The sequence below is a fragment of the Harpegnathos saltator genome, unplaced genomic scaffold (assembly GCF_003227715.2).
Source record: "Harpegnathos saltator strain DR-91 unplaced genomic scaffold, Hsal_v8.6 scaffold708, whole genome shotgun sequence".
Lineage (NCBI taxonomy): Eukaryota > Metazoa > Arthropoda > Insecta > Hymenoptera > Formicidae > Harpegnathos > Harpegnathos saltator.
Genome location: NW_020230547.1, coordinates 647,551 through 664,990, shown reverse-complemented (window position 1 = coordinate 664,990; position 17,440 = coordinate 647,551). Strand labels below are relative to the sequence as shown.

At 50.4% G+C, this 17,440-nt stretch overlaps 1 protein-coding gene across 9 annotated transcripts in view; it reads right to left on the bottom strand.

Moving 5' to 3' along the window:
* by (focal adhesion protein tensin) overlaps positions 1-17,440 on the bottom strand; it is a 221,674-nt gene that overhangs the window by 183,079 nt on the left and 21,155 nt on the right. The gene's annotated exons all lie outside the window — the stretch shown is intronic.

Below are 17,440 nucleotides of genomic sequence, written 5' to 3'. Positions count from 1 at the left end.
TGGCGAAAGAAGGATGGAGTAATTGATACGTTGCTGAAAACTGGCGTTCGCGAGCCGCTGTCACGGCGAGCTGTTTCGACGCACGAGAAGTGCGTCGTGCGCTTTCACGCTCGACAGATGGGACTTGTACAATAAAGGACGATGGTAATTTTGCGACTACACGACTCACGAAAATTCGAGAGACCGATGAAGTCGAACGATGCGCCTCGCGTGGGCGTCTCGCGATGAGAGCATTTCATCGATCCTCTCGTTTGGCGCGAGGTATACAATATCGAGCCTTCGTCTCGCCGGAACGATGTAAGCAGAAGTTAATTCCAGGTTGCGTCGTCTCTTTGAAGAAGCCAATTGACGTGTCGTTCACGGAACATCGAAGCGGCAAACTTGCGAAGGGCGCGACCCGGCCGAGAGTGTGAGTGAAACGCTCGATGCATTGAAAATTTAATGAGAATGCGCGCGCGCGCCTTTTCAAAAAGGACGACTCGCGTAACTCCGAAATGTTTGGAAACGCGCGCGCTTCTTGTGCAACGTAAATTCCCCGAGTCGAAGCTCGAACTCGAATTTCCCCACGCGCCATCTTGCTCCTTTTCCTCCCCTCTCCTCCATCGCTTATCAGCCCGATCTGCAGCACGCGAGACTCCGCCGTTATCGCGCGGGCATCTCCGTGCATCTTCATAGCGGCTAGACTTCGCGCGAGAATACCGGTGGGACGATACCAATAGAAATGCGCATACGTACAATGGCTGAAACTTTTCGTCCCACCCTCGCCTGCCCACCCCCTGGCCCGCGGGGTCGCATTTAAAATTGAAATCGCGCTTCCCCGTCGGGCGTCGACTTTCATACGCGCGCTTCGTCGCCTTCGATCTTGATTATCGCGGCGCGTTCCTCTGCCTTCCCCTCTTGTCTATCTCTTTCCTCCCCTACTTCCTCCCCCCCCTCCTTCTTTTACCTCGTCCTTTTCACCCCCTCCTCCCCACGTTTTTGCCGCTATCCACGATGCTCGGGCGAGTCGCGTGAATATGCATGAGTTGTCTGGCGTGTAGCCAGGAATTTCAAAGCAGAAATCCTGCCGACCGGTTCATTCAGCGCCGCGACCCGCCGCCAAATGTGTGTTTACGTTGTAATGTATGGCTCGCTCTCGGTGGGCACCCTTCCAGGGTGAGACGGAGAGAGAGAGAGAGAGAGAGAGAGAGAGAGAGAGAGAGAGAGAGAAGGATCGGGGTTGTATTTATCTAAAGTCCCACAATCGCGGGCAACGGTCCGACCGGTGTGTGAGCGTTGCTCGTGCAGTGTGACAGAGTAAGTCCGGGGTAGATGGGGGTAGTTTTTAAAATTGGAAATAACACGTCTGTATTGTTGCAATAAATGATCAATCAACACACTCAGCAGAGGATAATGTTTGAGGTTTACGGATGAACTTTTGCGAAAAGAAATTCATGGGACGCCAATGATAAGGAAATATTAAAAATATTCCGTAAGCGGGATAGATGATCAGGTGTAAAGAGATATAGTTGAGCATGCCTATAATAATGTAGAAATTTGTTTATTTTTATTTATTTTTTAATATTTTACATCCTTTTATTAATTATCGACCTTTTTATCAATCCTTTTATTAATTATCGATAAAATAAAACATTTCCACAAGTCTGTCCCGTTTGAAAAGTTCGCGTAAAGATGCGTATACCGCGTGGAACGTAGTCTCGGTGACGAATTTCGAGGTTAAGTACGCGAATACGATGTTTTTCAGTCGTTTAAGCCCAGGTCTAATGCTGCAACTCAAAATAAAGCATGTTCGCAATTCGCATTTTTCCGACGTGTCAAACATTTCGGAGGTTAATGGAAGCATGAAACATTTATTTACTCGCAATAACAGTGTTTTTGTGCATCAGGAAGAGACACACCTATCCGTGGTGCATCCAACTCGCAACTGACCGATCAAGCGTTGGCGCCTAGCATGTATTAACAAAATTATAGCAATTGACCATCCATCCCCTATGCCCATCCACCCCGGACTTATCCTAATGAATTTCTCTCTGGATCGCGCTGGTTACCGATCACGCGGCCCGGTCACTAATATGAAGGATTTACCAAGAATTGCGATATCGAAGAATCAACAAAATCCCCCCGAGCTGCTGACGAGATTTACTGTTAGCAGCCGCTATTACGAGAGAAGGAGAGCTTCCACCGTCGAGGGGACGCCGTGGCGAGATCTTGCCCGATTTTGCGGCAACGCAGCGCGACTCCACGCAAAAAGTCAGCACCTCTGGCACCGCGGATCCCCGAGACCTGCGCGCGATAACCTATGCAAAAGACGCTTCGTGCGCACGTGCGAGCCCGACGCGCCCGATGCGGAATTCAGCGCTGCGCTGCCGCAGCGAGTCATGTATTATAGAGAATACGATATCCATCTCGCGTCAAGATCTGCCGATCTCGCGGCCGCCGCGAAAGCGGCAACGCTCCGCGAGAATTTACAACGGAAGAAGCTTACTCGATTCATGCTTATCATATTGAATTAGCGCGAATTAGCGCGGAATCGCGAGTCGTTGCGCGCACCGAAATCCCCGAAACGCGCCTTTGCGCTCTCGGGACGTCTCCCGGCCCCCGGGGGAATTTTTAGCGCCACCCGCTATATGGAGGTTTGTACCGAAATCGGCCAACTTAAGGCCTTACTTAAGGCCTAACTATGACCAAAGTAACTATGGCCTTGAGTAGGCCTTAAAGTAAGGCCTTAAATAGGCCTTGAGTAGGCCTTAAAGTAAGGCCTTAAGTAGGGCCTTAAAGTAAGGCCTTAAAGTAAGGCCTTAAGTAGGGCCTTAAGTAAAACCGTAAACTAACTTGGATTCGTAATTGATCAACTGACCAATTGTCAAGATAATAAGTGACAAAAAATCCATCCACTTCTCTGACATTACAAAGTCAACAGCTGAAACCAATTTGTTGTAAACAGAAATAGCACATGGCTGTAACGTCCAAGCGTGATCATCAGCTGATCAATTACGGAACCAACGGTATCCGAGTTAGCTTAAGGCCTTGTAACTAAACCCAAAGTTTCGGAAAGCGATCTCGGAGCAGGCCTCGAAGTTCCGCTTGCGCACACACAGACGGAACTGCGCCGTCTGTTGCGGCCTTCGAGGCAACATCGAAGCGTTATTACGGCGGAGACCCGGGCCCCCGGGGCTTTTCGCCACGACCGGCGGACGGTGCGAGTTACGAGATGGTCAGTTGCAGTCTCTCGTCGGGCCCTCCCGAGCGATCCCAACCGCCCGAGCCGGCGGCCCTCTTATCTTCGAGCTTAAGTACAGCTTGCAGCCCAGCGCTCGGCCACTCGAGCAGCGGCCGAGCGAGAATTCACCAGCCGAGCCGCGCGAAATGATGGCTACCGGGCTGGAGGTAGCCGCTCCACGCGAGGCGGATTTAATGCACCACGGACGATCCGGAATTGACTTGTAAAGCGGAAAGTAAATCGCGCCGGAGAATATCGATTCCCTCGCCCGGGCCCACCCTCGAATGCAGACGCGATCGTGCCGACTCTCGCACGGCACGGCGTCCCGCGGGGGATGGAAATGCGCGACGTGGACGGAGCCATGGGAAATATATACGGCGGTTCCAAGGTTCCACCGGATTGCGCCGATACGGCGCGCTGACGTAATTCGATTTCCCCCGCAAATTGCCCCCTCACCTCCTGCCAAATTCATATCTCACTTTAATGTACGGAGAAAGAGAGAGAGAGAGAGAGAGGGGGGGGAGGGGGAGGGAAGGAGGCAGACACTTGAGCAAGGTCGCAGACGCTCGCGAGAAGCAGGGAGCTTCCGATTCTCGCGTGTGGTGGCTGCGATCGAAATTGCGGGAGCAAGTTTGGAGAAACGTCCCGCCGCGCCATGCTGGCGGAGAGACGCCCTTAACTGCGCAGCTGATACCTCCATCTGCCGCGGTCTTATTGCTCTGCCGCGTTTCTCGTGCCGGGGCATTTGTTGGGCACTTTGTCGGCGAGCTCGTTATGGCGGCCGGGAGAGCCGTTCGGCGTATCGAACTCGATCGGCCTATTGTTAGCGGGCGTAGTCACGCAATGGACACCCGATCGTTTCATCCGGATCGGGCAAATCGCTCTTTCAGCCCTTCGGCTCTGCCAAGCCCGTTTTTCTCAGGCGCAGGTTTTGTAAACACCGCCTCTTGCGCGCGCGCGCGCGCGCGTTTTCGCGCCATTGTCGTGTTACCTCGCGCGACTCGTCGTTTCGTGTTTGTATTTTCCGCATGGTCGATCGGAAGGGATAAAAGATCGATACGGCGGGATCCTGATGAGACGACGAAACTGCACGCACGCGAGACATTGGCCAATGTGTGAAGCTCGTCTCAGCTCGTGTGGAACGAAATGTACTTTTGCTCAGGCGTGTCGCTGGCGAAGGAGGCGACGGCAAAGGGCAACAATGATTTCCAGCGCCACCCACGACGGTGTCATGACGCGACCGCGTCGTGCTTTTCACGGCGGAAGGGAAGTTGTCAGTCATAACTGGTAACTGCGACGCGGCCGAACGCTCAGGCTCGAAAAACAACCCTTAATCATTTTAACGTCCCTCCGCTCTGGAGGACTGTTCAAACATTCGGCCGATATCTCCTCGTCCCTTTTTCCAGGATGTAGGGTGCGCCTGTGTCAACAAACATATATCTTATAATACTCGTACAAGCTCTCTGCAGCGCGCGATGCTCGCTCGTTATTGGATATCGGCCGATTGCGATTTAACTGGGGAAGCACGCGGCTGGCGATGACACGTACGCGAAGGATGCTGCCGTCGCTTGAAATTGATTGCTGTCGGTAACGCGAGGTCGATTCCTCCCGCTCGGAAACGTCGTGAATTTATCACGCTTTATTACACGGCGAATCTTCTCATCGCGAAAAGTCGAGCGCTTCGGTCGACAATGCGCTAATTTCCGTTCGGCGATGGCTATGAGATTTTGGACTAAAATTTCGTTTGTCGTGCGGCAAGATCGCCGCGTGCGTTAATTATCGGTAAAAAGGATCCGTCTCTGGAAACAAATGTTTGTAACTCTAAAGAAAATTCCTAACATTTTTCCGAGGACCCGAGAAATTCTCTCTCCGCTAACTACAATTCCGTACCAACTCCGATACTGCAATAGAGTGAAACGTTAGTATTATACGACGTACACTAGGAAAAAAAATTTAGTATCTCTAACAAAACTGTTTAGTTGAGGCACTTTTTAACAGCAACCAAATATCTTGTTTTATATAACAAAATATCTGGTTGTCTCAACTAAATATATTTTTCTGTTTTGTTCCCTGAGCCAAATGATTTTTTTCTTAGACTTCGTATATAAAAATTAAACATGTCGGTTATTTTATCCATAAAAATTACATAATAACGAAATATTATTTTACATAAACTAAAATAATGCCCAATGGATACTATTTTGTCTTTCTGTGCACTAAAATTTAGATTTTATATATTAAGAAAGAATTATAGTATTTTTAACAAAATTCATATAGTTAAAGCTGTTTGGTTGCTATAACAAAAGTATTACGTTATACGAAGAAACCGTAAGATCAAACAAGATATTTGTTTACGGGAACTAAACAGTTTTGTTAGGCATATTTTAACCAAATTATTTTGTTGTTACAACAAAATTTTGGTTCACGCAACAATACATTTTTCCTAGTGTAGAGTACACGAAACAAGTGAATAAACCGTGTAGTAACAATGGTAAACAACGGTAGTCCCAAGCGCGACACGGCGTTTTGATAGCGTCCGCGTAACCTTCAAAACAAAGCGAGTACACAACGCCCTCGAAATATATAAATATAGGACGCTCTCAAGATCATAACAGTTTTCATCGGGACGCGAAGCCGGTCACGCGGTGTTCTAACTATTCCGAAATAGTTTAATCTTTTATATCCTGAATTAACCTATGCAAGATCTTGTTAAATTTTTGTACGTAATAATTGACGCTAATTAGCTTTTGGTATGTTACACACGTAAAGAATAGGAAAATAAATCTTATAACAATTTGATAATTAAATTTTAAGATGGTACTCGTGAGTAATATCGACAGGATATGAAGGATTAATTTGTGCGTGTGTGAGAATAAATTGTACGAATTGTGCAAATTGTGCAACTGTGCGAACGCGATTATTATCTTGAGTGGCTCACAGGTTAGTAACAAATTTGGAAAAACGAGCATCAGATATTACTTTTGTTAAATTTCAAGGACAAATATACACGTGCATAATACGTATTTGTAAACGATTATTCTCGATATTTTGGAAATATCAAAAAGTACCGAGTCTAGTCGTTTATATTCATTACTCATTTCTCTCCACTCGTCCAAACTGAATAGGCTTTCTACCGCCGTAATTAATGAGGAAAAATATTTCTGTTTCAGGCTACAGCATGAAGGCAATCCATGGATGAGGATGCGGCACCGGAGGAGCCGGTTCGGGCGCAACGCAGGCGCCTCGAAGGTACGTTTCACAGATTCTTTGCATCTCGTTTAACTTTACGAGGCTTTTATAATTAATCCTCGGGATGCGTGTTAAATAGCTCGGTGTTACAGTCGAAAGTGGAATATTAATGTCCTATAACGCAGAGTACGCGACATAAATAAATCGCGTAACGACGGTCTCACGTGCGAGAGCGATACGTCGTCGGTCTCGCGTGACCTTCAAAACAAACCAAAAAACGACGTACTGTGTACCGCCGCCATGAGAGACGCCCGAGATTGCGCGACCGTTTCGCGGGCGACGCCGCAGGTGGGCGCGTCGGGCGGCATCGCGACGGAATTTCTAGCACTCTTCAAACAGTTTCAGGTAATTTGCGCGCGTGTAGGCGAATAAAAAATCAAGAAGCTTTGAAATCACCCTAAGCGACGAAAGAAGAACCGTATAATTCAAAGGGTGATTACGCTTGTTACTTCAATTAGGTCGCGCGGAGAGTATAACTTGAGCTAACCTAACCTAACCTAACCTAACCTCGTATATGTTTAACCTCTCGTGTTCTTCGCAGTTCCGCACACATTTCGTTGCTGCTCGTTCAACGAAACCGAGCAAACTTGCGGCGGTTGTGATTAATGGGGAAAATTATTTTCTGTTTCAGATCTCACGGCGGCAGACCACACCGCGGCGGATTCGGGCTCGCGGCACCGGAGGATCCGGTTCGGGCCGAGCGGAGTCGGCTCGAAGGTGAGTTTACAGATCCTCACACTTTGCTCCTCCGTTTAACTTTCAACTCGTTCCTTCCGTCTAACTCCCCTGACTCTCGCAAGTTGGGCCATAGTTGTCAGAACAAAAGTCGAATCGCGCGATCGCGCGAGCAGCCGAGTCGCGTTATTTACATTCTACCGCTCGCCTGCGAGAAGTCGAACTTTGGAATCTAATCGGAATAATTATCTCTTGTTGCAGACTCGCGAGCAGAACGCGGCCGGCTCTGAGCAGGCGGTGCTTCGGTGAGTGAAAAAACTGGGTACAAAAGGTGACGGGTATTTATAGAATTCTACGAAGTCAATGCGACTGGCTCTCTGTTTGCGAGACACACTGCCGTACGAGTGAGCTCACACTGGAGCTTAGCCTCGAAAATACCGTAACGCGTATTTATTGATTTCATCTATTGATGGATTTTATGTCATCAAATATCGACACGAGAGCGCGTGTATATTTGCGCAGTTATTGATTCGCGAGCACTGAACGGATTACACTCGATCCGCCGTCGCTGCTGACCAACCTCGATCGTTCGCAGCGACGTTTCTCCATTTAGACTTCCGACTCTGACAGTTTCGCGGAATACCCCGACTTCTGACCAGATCTCAGCAACCTTTGACGCTCAAATTTGAGCAGTATATTTCAACAACGTACAACACATTTCGGGGGGAAGACTTGACTCTTGGAACCCGTGCAGCTCCGCGCAACTTTGCGGAGACTCGTGCGCGTTCGTTTTGCGCGACGTCGCAGGCACGTTGGAAATTCATCACAGACTCGGAATGGAACACGCGTGAAACCTTTCGAGCGACTGACGGCAGACATTTCGCCCATGCGCTTTTTTGATCCAATACGCCGGAATGGGCCGCGCGCATTTATTTTCCCGCCGCGACGCGACGCGAAGCGAAGCGCGCGATGCGTTTTCTACGCGTGTGCGATTGCTGGCGCGCAACGCGTGTAGCACGTATTTCCCGAAGATTTACAATCGTGACATTTCGCCGGCTAATCAATTTGCCGCTATAGGCCGTACTTTTTGCGGTACTGTTATAATAATAATCGACCGAAAGGTCGCGCGAGAGGGTAAGAAAGAGAGAGAGACGCGCGCGCGCGCGCGCGATGGAGATTGCACGCGAGTTAGAAAGCATTGCGATCTTTAGCGCTCCTCTTGACTCCGGATAATTTGTTAGCGCGCTCCGCGCGCGCGGAAAATTGTTAAGGAACGGGTCGATCCGCGCGTGCGAGTGCGGATAATCTCTAATAACACAACATAATCGCAAATATTCCTCCCCCATCCGCCGCCGGTTGCCAACAAACGCGTCAATTTGCTCTCTCTCTCTCTCTCTCGCGCGCGCGTCGATCGATCGCGACGTCGTAATAACGCCGAGATCGACTTTAATTAAATGGATTACAACCTTGTTCGCACTCGGCCGGTGTTGCGCGTGATTATCGGCGTAGACAGAGGTAACACGCTGCATTCCGAAATAATGCGCGAGAGGTGCGCCGCGCGACGGATCGCGCTTCGGCCGAGATCGCAGGTAAGCGTCTCCGGTTAAACGCGATACCCAGCAGCCGTTTTATGCCATTTTGTTGTGTAAACTCGAGCCGAGAGATGAGACTCCGGATAGCATTTGGCGCTGCCAATAGCGCTGCCGAAGCGATGAAATTCGCCGCGGCGAGAGCTCGTTGATCGATCGATCGATCGGTCGGTCGACCGATCGATCGCGTCGCCGAGCGGCCAAGCCGCGGAAAAATGGACCACCACCGCGCTTCGAGTCGCGGCCGCGCTTGGCCGATCGTCCCGGCCAGGCTCGTAAATTGTGTCCTTTATCGGCGGCGATCAGAAAATTCGACTTCCGCGTGGTACGCGCGCGCAAGGTTGTCGCGCACACGCGGCGGCATTCTTCAAAGCCACGAGCTCGCTCCGTGTGCGTGCGCGTAACGATCGTGTCGCGCAGCCGTTCGCCGTTTGAATTCCAAACGCGAAGCCGTCCGCAAAGTCCTGCTGATTAAGCAGCATTTCCATACCTCCGCTAAAGTCTCATTAAGTCGCGCTCCGCTAAAGAGAACGCGGGGCAAAGAGGCGGGGACGATCGGTTACCGAAGAGTGACGCTAGAAACGCGCGCCCACTCGGCTATTTAATTCCCAACAGTTTCCATCAATCTCGGCTTCGAGAGATACTTTGGCCTCTCGATGTATAGGTATCGGTAGTTTAGGAAATCCAATGGAAAGTACGTATCGGCTGGTCGATCTTTCAGCGGAAAGAGATTCCCTTCAAGATATGACCGCGAGTCGAGGCACGTCGACCGTTGATTTTCGTTAGTTGCGCGGAAATAACTTGGTTAACAATCAAGTTACCAAAATCATGGCGAATAAACGTAAAAGGCGTTCCATCTGCTTTCATCGGCCGAGCGATGAAATCGATTTTTCAGGTGCATTTAATTATACTTCAATAAAAATATCGGTAAAATTTAATACAACATCAATAAAATTTCAGTAAAAATATCACACGGAGAAAAATATCAGAAATATCCGATTGTTAATTTGGTTATCCGATCAAATACACCGGATATTTGATCGGACAACGAAATTAACGAAATCGGATATTTTTCTCGGTGCAGTTTAGAAAATTTGATAAAAAATATCTTCACGAATAGAAAAAAGAAAGAAAGGAAAAAGGACGGTCTTCGAGATAAGATTTCGCAAGTTGACACATTGCCGAGCGCTAAAACTGGCCGCGTTTCAAGTGCGATTAATTATGCGTTAATGCGACGCAGCGTGTCAGTGTCACCTTAACCGTCACGACGTTCCAAGTTGTTTGCGCTTTCGTCGAATCGATTCGCTTGACCGTTCGGTGGAAGGCGTGCCGAATCGGTGGCCGATTTCGAGAATTTCGCGGGCTTTTGGCACGTTTCAGTGCGCTTATGTAACGCGCCGGACGTTGCACCGTTGGGCCGTCTAAAATTAGCAGTCCGCTTATTCGCACGCACGCGTGTTATTAGCGCGCAGCCGTTGATGATCGTCGTTATTGACGGAATCGCGGTCCCAGACCAATAAAACGCGCCGGAAAGCAGCGAGCGGGAATAACGACGCTTCCGCGTCTGCTCAAGTATATATAGAAGGCGCTTTGAGCAGAGCGCGGCGGTCGCGCGACACTCGGCGTATTCACGAGGAAAATCCAGAGACTCGACGAGACGCGCGCGTCTCGCATCGCACTCTCTCGACCGTGCGCGATTGCTAATTGACCGGCGAACGGGGGGGGCTCCTCTGCGAAAGGATCGCGCGCAGGATCCTGCGCGAAAGGTCAGCGTGGAACTTTTCGTTCGCCGAACGTGCGCCATGAGTTCGAGCAGGATGTGTGCATCAAGCAACCTGCGCTTCCTACCTTACTCGATCGCGTGTGCAGGCACGATTTAGCAGAGTACGCGGCTACGTGCATCATCGATCTCGCGTTCGGCCACTCGCGCGCACGGTCGTTAACACGTGTCAACGGCGGAGGGAAAGTCCATCAATGTCCCCTGGAAGCCATTGTCTCCCGAGGACGCGCGCGCGCGCTTGTTACCGCGCGCTCGCCGTGGAAAAGCAAAGAGAGATAAAGCCGTGGTGGAAACGATAAAAAGGGCGCGCGGAAAACCGGCTTCTCCAGCGCGTTCCGAGATCCCGACTGGCCCACGTTTCGCCCACGAAATGGGCCAGGCCGCCGTGAGTCTTTCCCGCGTCGCGATTTCTTGTAGCCGCAGGATACAAAACGCCCGCGCGACGTGCACGCGAACGGGATCGTCACGTCCCGGAGTAACGGCGAATATCTCGCGCGGTAGCATGATGCAACCCCATGAGTCACGTAGGGAATGTAAATTACAAGGGTGAGCGGCCTGTGAAGGGGTTCGCCGGACTTTCGGGACGTATCTCGAGAGGCTTCCGGCTGGGGAGCTGCGTTTTTCGCCAATTTCCCTGCGACGTCTCGCGAGTGTTTCGATTCGCTCTCAGCAGCGAGAGCGACCTCAAGTCCAGGTCCTTTGCCATGTGTTATTACTAAACTGCTAACTAGGATAAAATACATTCCGAAAGTTATATGTACTGAACTTATGCGCGTGCATCCCGTAAGTGGTGAAATACACTGATGTCCGATTGGTTGAAATAAAAAAGTAATACATATGTATACATATGTAACTTGTTGTATGCACAAATATAATGAATATCGGCCATCTTACATGTCGTCTTCTTTATCATTTACGCTACGCATGCGCAGATTTTTACTCACACTATGCACTAGGAAAAAAAATTTAGCATCTCTAACAAGAATGTTTAGTTGAGGCATTTTTTAATAGCAACCAGATATCTTGTTTTATAAAACAAAATATTTAGTTGTTTCGACTGAATATACTTTTCTGCTCTGTTCTGTGAACCAAATGATTTGTTCTTAGACTTCATATATAAAAATTAAGCATTTTAGTTATTTTATCCATAAAGAAATTACATAATAACGAAATATTATTTTACATAAACTAAAATAATGCCCAATGGATATATACTATTTTGTCTTTCTGTGCACTAAAATTTAGATTTTATATATTAAGAAAATATTATAGTATTTTTAACAAAATTCATATAAGTTAAAGCTTTTTGGTTGCTATAACAAAAGTATTATGTTATACGAACAAGCCGTAATCAAATGAGATATTTGTTTACAGGAATTAAACAGTTTTGTTGGGCATATTTTAACTAAATTATTTTGTTGTTACAACTTAAATTTTGGTTTTCCTAGTGTGTAATACATAACTTTCCCGGGGTTCCCCGAAAATTATTCCTAGAAACACAGGCAGTTAGTGCAGTCTAGTATAGACATCTGTCGTTCCTTCTCAGTTTCAGCCGATTTTCCGCTGTTAATGACGAAACGCGACATGTTCGGTCAGCGTCCGCCACTTTCCGTCGTTTCCCGAATAATTATCGAATTCCATGTCGGCGAGATCATCCACGGTCTCTCGGTAACTTTAGCTGGTTTCCTCAACGTGTTTATCAAAAGCCATCCGGAGCGTGATAAACCGAAAGTCAGCCGTGATTTGCGAAAAGTGCTGAGGAGCCGAGTTGTTGACCCTCGCTGTCGCGCTCATATCGGCGCTCCTCGTCGCATTGTTGCTCTCGTCAAACTATCTCGATGGCTAACGAGGCGAAAGTGCTGTGCCCCTCCGTGCGGGGCACGCCGCCGAACGAGCGTTGTTTCTGCTAATAGCCGTAACCGTGACTGACAGATTAAAGCAATAAGGAGGGGTAACTCAACAAGAGAGGCAGGCGCGTAGCTTCCCCGTGGATGACGCGGTTGTTTGTCGCGTCCTCCAGCGAGCGTAACTACGGGAGCACTTAGCGCGGGGATACCCGCGAGCGTTCGACGAAGCTGAGTCGCAGAGTCGCCGTGTTTTGACACATCTGGGGAGGGCCGAGCCTCTTCAAGGGGCCACATTAATCTCGGCCTTGCCGAGTCGAGGCTCGCTCACGCCTCCGCCGCGGCTCCGGAGAAGCGGAGAATCCTCCGCTTCTCGCCGTCGACTCGCGGCAGGAGCGTGTTAAACGAGACTACCGAGATTTTGGCCGCGTAATTTGAGATCCCAGGAAACGGCCGATAGATCGGTCAGGTGTGCCCGGAGATTAATCGCTTCATCGGGTCTCCGAAGAGCCGAGGGGACGCGAGATGAGGAGGAAGGTCAGGCCGGACTCGTAGGGCGATTTATCTTCTTGGGAGGCTGGCGGAGGCCAGCCGAAAGTCTCCCGTGTCGCCGATCGCCCGACATTTCTTTGTCTTTGCCCACTGAGGCGCGTAAGCTCTCTCTTTCTCTGGCCCTCTCTCTCTCTCTCTCTCTCTCTCTCTCTCTCTCTTTCTCTCTCTCTCGAGTTTTATCTCGCGCTTGGCACAATGTTTCCGAGAATCCAGCCTCTTGCGGGGGCAATTAGTTACCTCCGGGAGAAAGGGCTCGCGCTCGAGATACGTAGAATTAGAGTTTCGTTAGCGCCTTGACCGGGACTCTTGATCAGCGTCTTCTCGGAAGTGCACCACAACGACCGAGAGTCGTTGGAGCTTTCCCACGGGAATTCACCCGGCGAATCGTCAAGCGAGACACTTTTCGCGGCTCAAATCCGAACATTTGGAAAGAGAGAGAGAGAGAGAGAGAGAGAGAGAGAGAGAGAGAGAGAGAGAGAGAGAGAGAGAGAGCGTCGGCTCGCGTTCGATAGAACACCGTCCGAGGCGTGGCGGCCCTACAAGCGAGCTCTCTGCCCCTCGATGATCCGCGGTAGGGTCGCTAAGCCGCGATCGTGACGCGCGCAATGTCTTCTTCTTCGTAGTCTTCTTCTTCTTCTTCTTCTTCTTCTTCTCCTCCCGCTGGAAGAAACGCGCGAAGGTATGCGTCCGGTTTGTGAAAGAAGCCATCGTTACCCCCTGTAACCGAGCGATTATGTAAAGCGAGTTTCCACGGGTGGCCTCGCTGGTCGCGCCGGGTATTCTTATGCCGGGCACACAGCCTCGTCTTTCACGGCGCGCAATTGCGCGGGCGTTTCTACGGATCCACCCACTGAGATCTATCGATTTCCGCGCCGCCGCCGTCTCTCTCTCTCTCTCTCTCTCTCTCTCTCTCTCCCCCGGAGTCGTGACTCCGTCAAGCGACGTCGCTCGTATGTGATTAATCCTTTGAACCTTTGTGTCGAATGACAGCCGGGGAATTCTCGGGGAAGAGCGATTGCGATATCCGACATTCAGCGACGCTGAATAAATCGAAGACTGCGCGCGCTTTCGTTTATGGATTTTCCACAGAATTTCGGGAGACGCGAATATGGCCGCGCGAAGTTGTCGCCGCGGGAACGGCGACTCGCCGGCTGACATCTCGCTGATTGGAAACACTCTCGCTGCTCGGACGGGGCGAAAGCCGATTGTCGGGCTCGCGAGACGCATTGTATGTTAAATCGCGGCTCGTTACGTTCCTCCCCTACGTGCCGCGAATGCTTAATAATTTCCTTGTGCGACCGGAGGAAACTCAAATGTGCGCTAACGAGGCCTTTGCCCGAATTTTCGAGCTGATGAGTCGGCAGGTCGATTAACATCGAGAATCTCCTAGCAACGCACTGCAATCCGTGACAAGGACCGGATTACTCCCTCGTTTATCTTTATCTTTAATTTCGCTCTTGAATGCTCCTCGTGGAAGCGCGTCCTAGGCGTCTGAAGCCGTCAAATTATTATCGAACGACAAATAAAAGAATCGTTACGAGTATCGTCGCACTTGCAGAGCGGGGATTATACCGCCAAAAAGTGTCAAAAAGTTTTACCGTTAAAGTGGATTTTTCACTGGATTTGATTGAATTCGAAAGCCGATGAGCCGAAATCGGGCGCGGTGCCCGATAATTCGAGATTCTCATACCTGCGTTCTCGCGTAACGCGCTTATTTCGGCAAGAGCGAGAGTTCGCGGTTGTGTCGGTGCAGTAAGCTCTCTCTCTCTCTCTCTCTCTCTCTCTCTCTCTCTCTCTGTCTCTCTCTCTCTTTCTCGTTGGGCCCTTGAGAGCGCTTTATTTTCGCCAACAAGCGGACGCAGGTATACCGGGAACTTGTCGCATAATATACAAATGGACACGCTCTCAGCCCAAGACGAAACACCCTCTTAACGACCGGGCCATTGTTGCCGCAAAATGGTCGTCGCGCGTGTGAAATAACGAGCGGCGGGAAGGTGGTGGGATCTTCTTCGGGGCCGACGCCGAACATCATTCGAGACGGATATCACCGTTGACCGCAGGTCCATCCGGTCGACCCGAGCCGTAAAACTACGCCCTTTGTTCGCGCGCGTGGCGGCGGTTGTCCCGCGCGACCGAGGCGTGGATTTCTTAGACGTCGCTGATCCGCCCGTGTTCAAGTACCAGTTGCTCGTAAAATCCCGGGCTACTTCGAATATATTTACACACGCGCCGCTCCGGAGAGTAACCGGCCGCGCGAGAGCCATTCCGATGTTGAAAGCTCCGAGTTCCACGACGAGGAACGATTCCACGCGCCGATGATTCGGACGTTTGATTTTGTAGCGTCGAGCCGATATCGATAGACATTTTCGGTAAAGGAGCGATCAAGAGGACGTTTCAGCCGAAAGAGAATGATAATGACGACTCGACGACGATATTCTCCGTTGCGAGCGCGGCGACTTCGGCCTCCCACTAACTGTCCGGCGTTAAACGTCCAACTTTGAAGCGCGTTATTGCCGCGAGGAGAAACTCCGCTCCGTTGTCGGGAAATGAGCACCGTCGACGAGTGTTTCCCAAGCTGAGGGCACGCCGGGATGAAATCCTCGCTCGAGGTCCGCGGCTGAAGCGAGCGAGAGAATCAGGTGGTGCGCGTCGAAATAGGCTGAAATGCCGCGCTAATGTGTCGTCATATCGCGAGGGCACGTTCCTCCGGCGGCGAGAGGGGGCACTCGGCGACGAAATTCGTGCGTGCGCGTTTCCCCCCTCCGTAGCGCGCGCGCGTAACCGAGAGGATTTCACCGGAATGCCGAAGGAGAGCCCCGTTATGCTAATACGATCCTTTCTCGACGGCGGCGGCGGCGGCGGCGGCGGCGGCGGCGGCGTGTTGCGGGAAACGAGGATCGGATTAATAAATCCCAGGCGCACACACGGGAGGGAGAAAGAGAGGGCAAGAGGGAGAGAGAGAGAGAGAGAGCGAGACAGGGCTTCGTGGATCCGGATGAGACGCGAAGGCGGACGGATGCATCTTAAAGTCAGATTTCCCGAGCTGCAGCGCTGCAAGCAGCGCGCTTAGCCGTATTTTACTCGAACGCTCGGCTCATTTTCTCATTCGTTGCTCGCCGATGTCCGCTGATTATGCATGAGCGAGATACATAGCTTTGCATTATCCGCCGCGCGCGCGCGCGCGCGCGCGCGCAGTCAGAGACTGCCCGAGTGCTTGAGATAATAGAAGTATCCTTGACGCGCGTGTATCGGTTATCGCGTGCATTTAACGTCAATTGCGAGAACGCGCGGCTCTTTCCTTTGCTTCGCATTATCGAAGCGCTGCGGCGCGCTCGCGACGCGAAAATGCGGTCTCCGGGGAGACCCAGCAGGAGCGGAAGCTGCACATCACTCGCTTGGCGCGCGAGGATAAATGGACGTGTGCCGGTGCAGTAGATCGCCGTTTCCGACAGATTTCGAGTCACGATCGCGATAAGATTGAGGGCCATTTCCGAGAGACGCATCTTCCAACACGTGACGCGACCGCGACCGCGCGCGCGCGCGCGCGCGCGAGCTGAAACCTCCGCGGGAAGGACGGAGAAGAATGCCAAGAGAAAAAAAGAGTCGTCGAAGGGGCCGTTCCCCGGGTAAATTCGTCCGGGTAAGTACGTCGCGACGAGGCGCGTCACGATGCACACCGTCGGTGCGCGCGTCGGGGATTTAGCGTTATTTATGGGGGGCGATTTAAGCGCCAACGGCGACGCGCGGTTCCGCGAAACATTCGGCTGGAACCGTCTGCGCGAGAGATGCGGAGAGACAAGCGGGGAGGATCGTAGACTCGCGCTTCCGAGTAATCGGGGCATCTAAATGCGTCGTCCCTGCTCCATTGCGCGGATTACGCTCGTCGCGAGCGAGATTTAAAATCGCCGAGCGGCAGAGAGCGAGTTGGCGAGGTGGTTGAGGACACTTGGTTTCCGATGACGATCAGAGTTGCATCTCTTTCCGTCCTTGCCCGCTGTCGTGATTGATTTTCTTTCTTCTCACTTGATCCTTTTCTCTCTTAGGGCCAGAGCACAGACTTCTGCGTAACGCATAACATACACAATACGCAAAGAAATCAACCAATTAGAATCTTTATTTCTTTATTGCCATGCTGGAAATCGAAGACTCTGATTGGTTCATTTTCTTATGTGTTGTGTATTATGCCTTTATGCAAAAGTGTGTGCTTCTCGCTTTATTATTTTGCATTATCGGGAAGGAAGATGAGAAAGGAATTCTTTTCCTCTTTTGTTCTCTTATTCTTTTTCTTTCCTTCTTTTCTTTCTTCCTTTTCCTTCTTTCTCCCTATTTATTGTATAAAAATATTCTTACTCGTTGTACTATATTGTCTCCTGTACACCAAAGAGGTCAGACCCAGAGGTATATTATTAATAGATAAATAATAAATAATAAATTATTATTATTTTTATTCTATTTCATTCGTCTTTCTTCCCCCGGATCTTGTCTCGGACTTGTTTATTTACATTTTGCTCGCCATGATGAGGTTTGACGA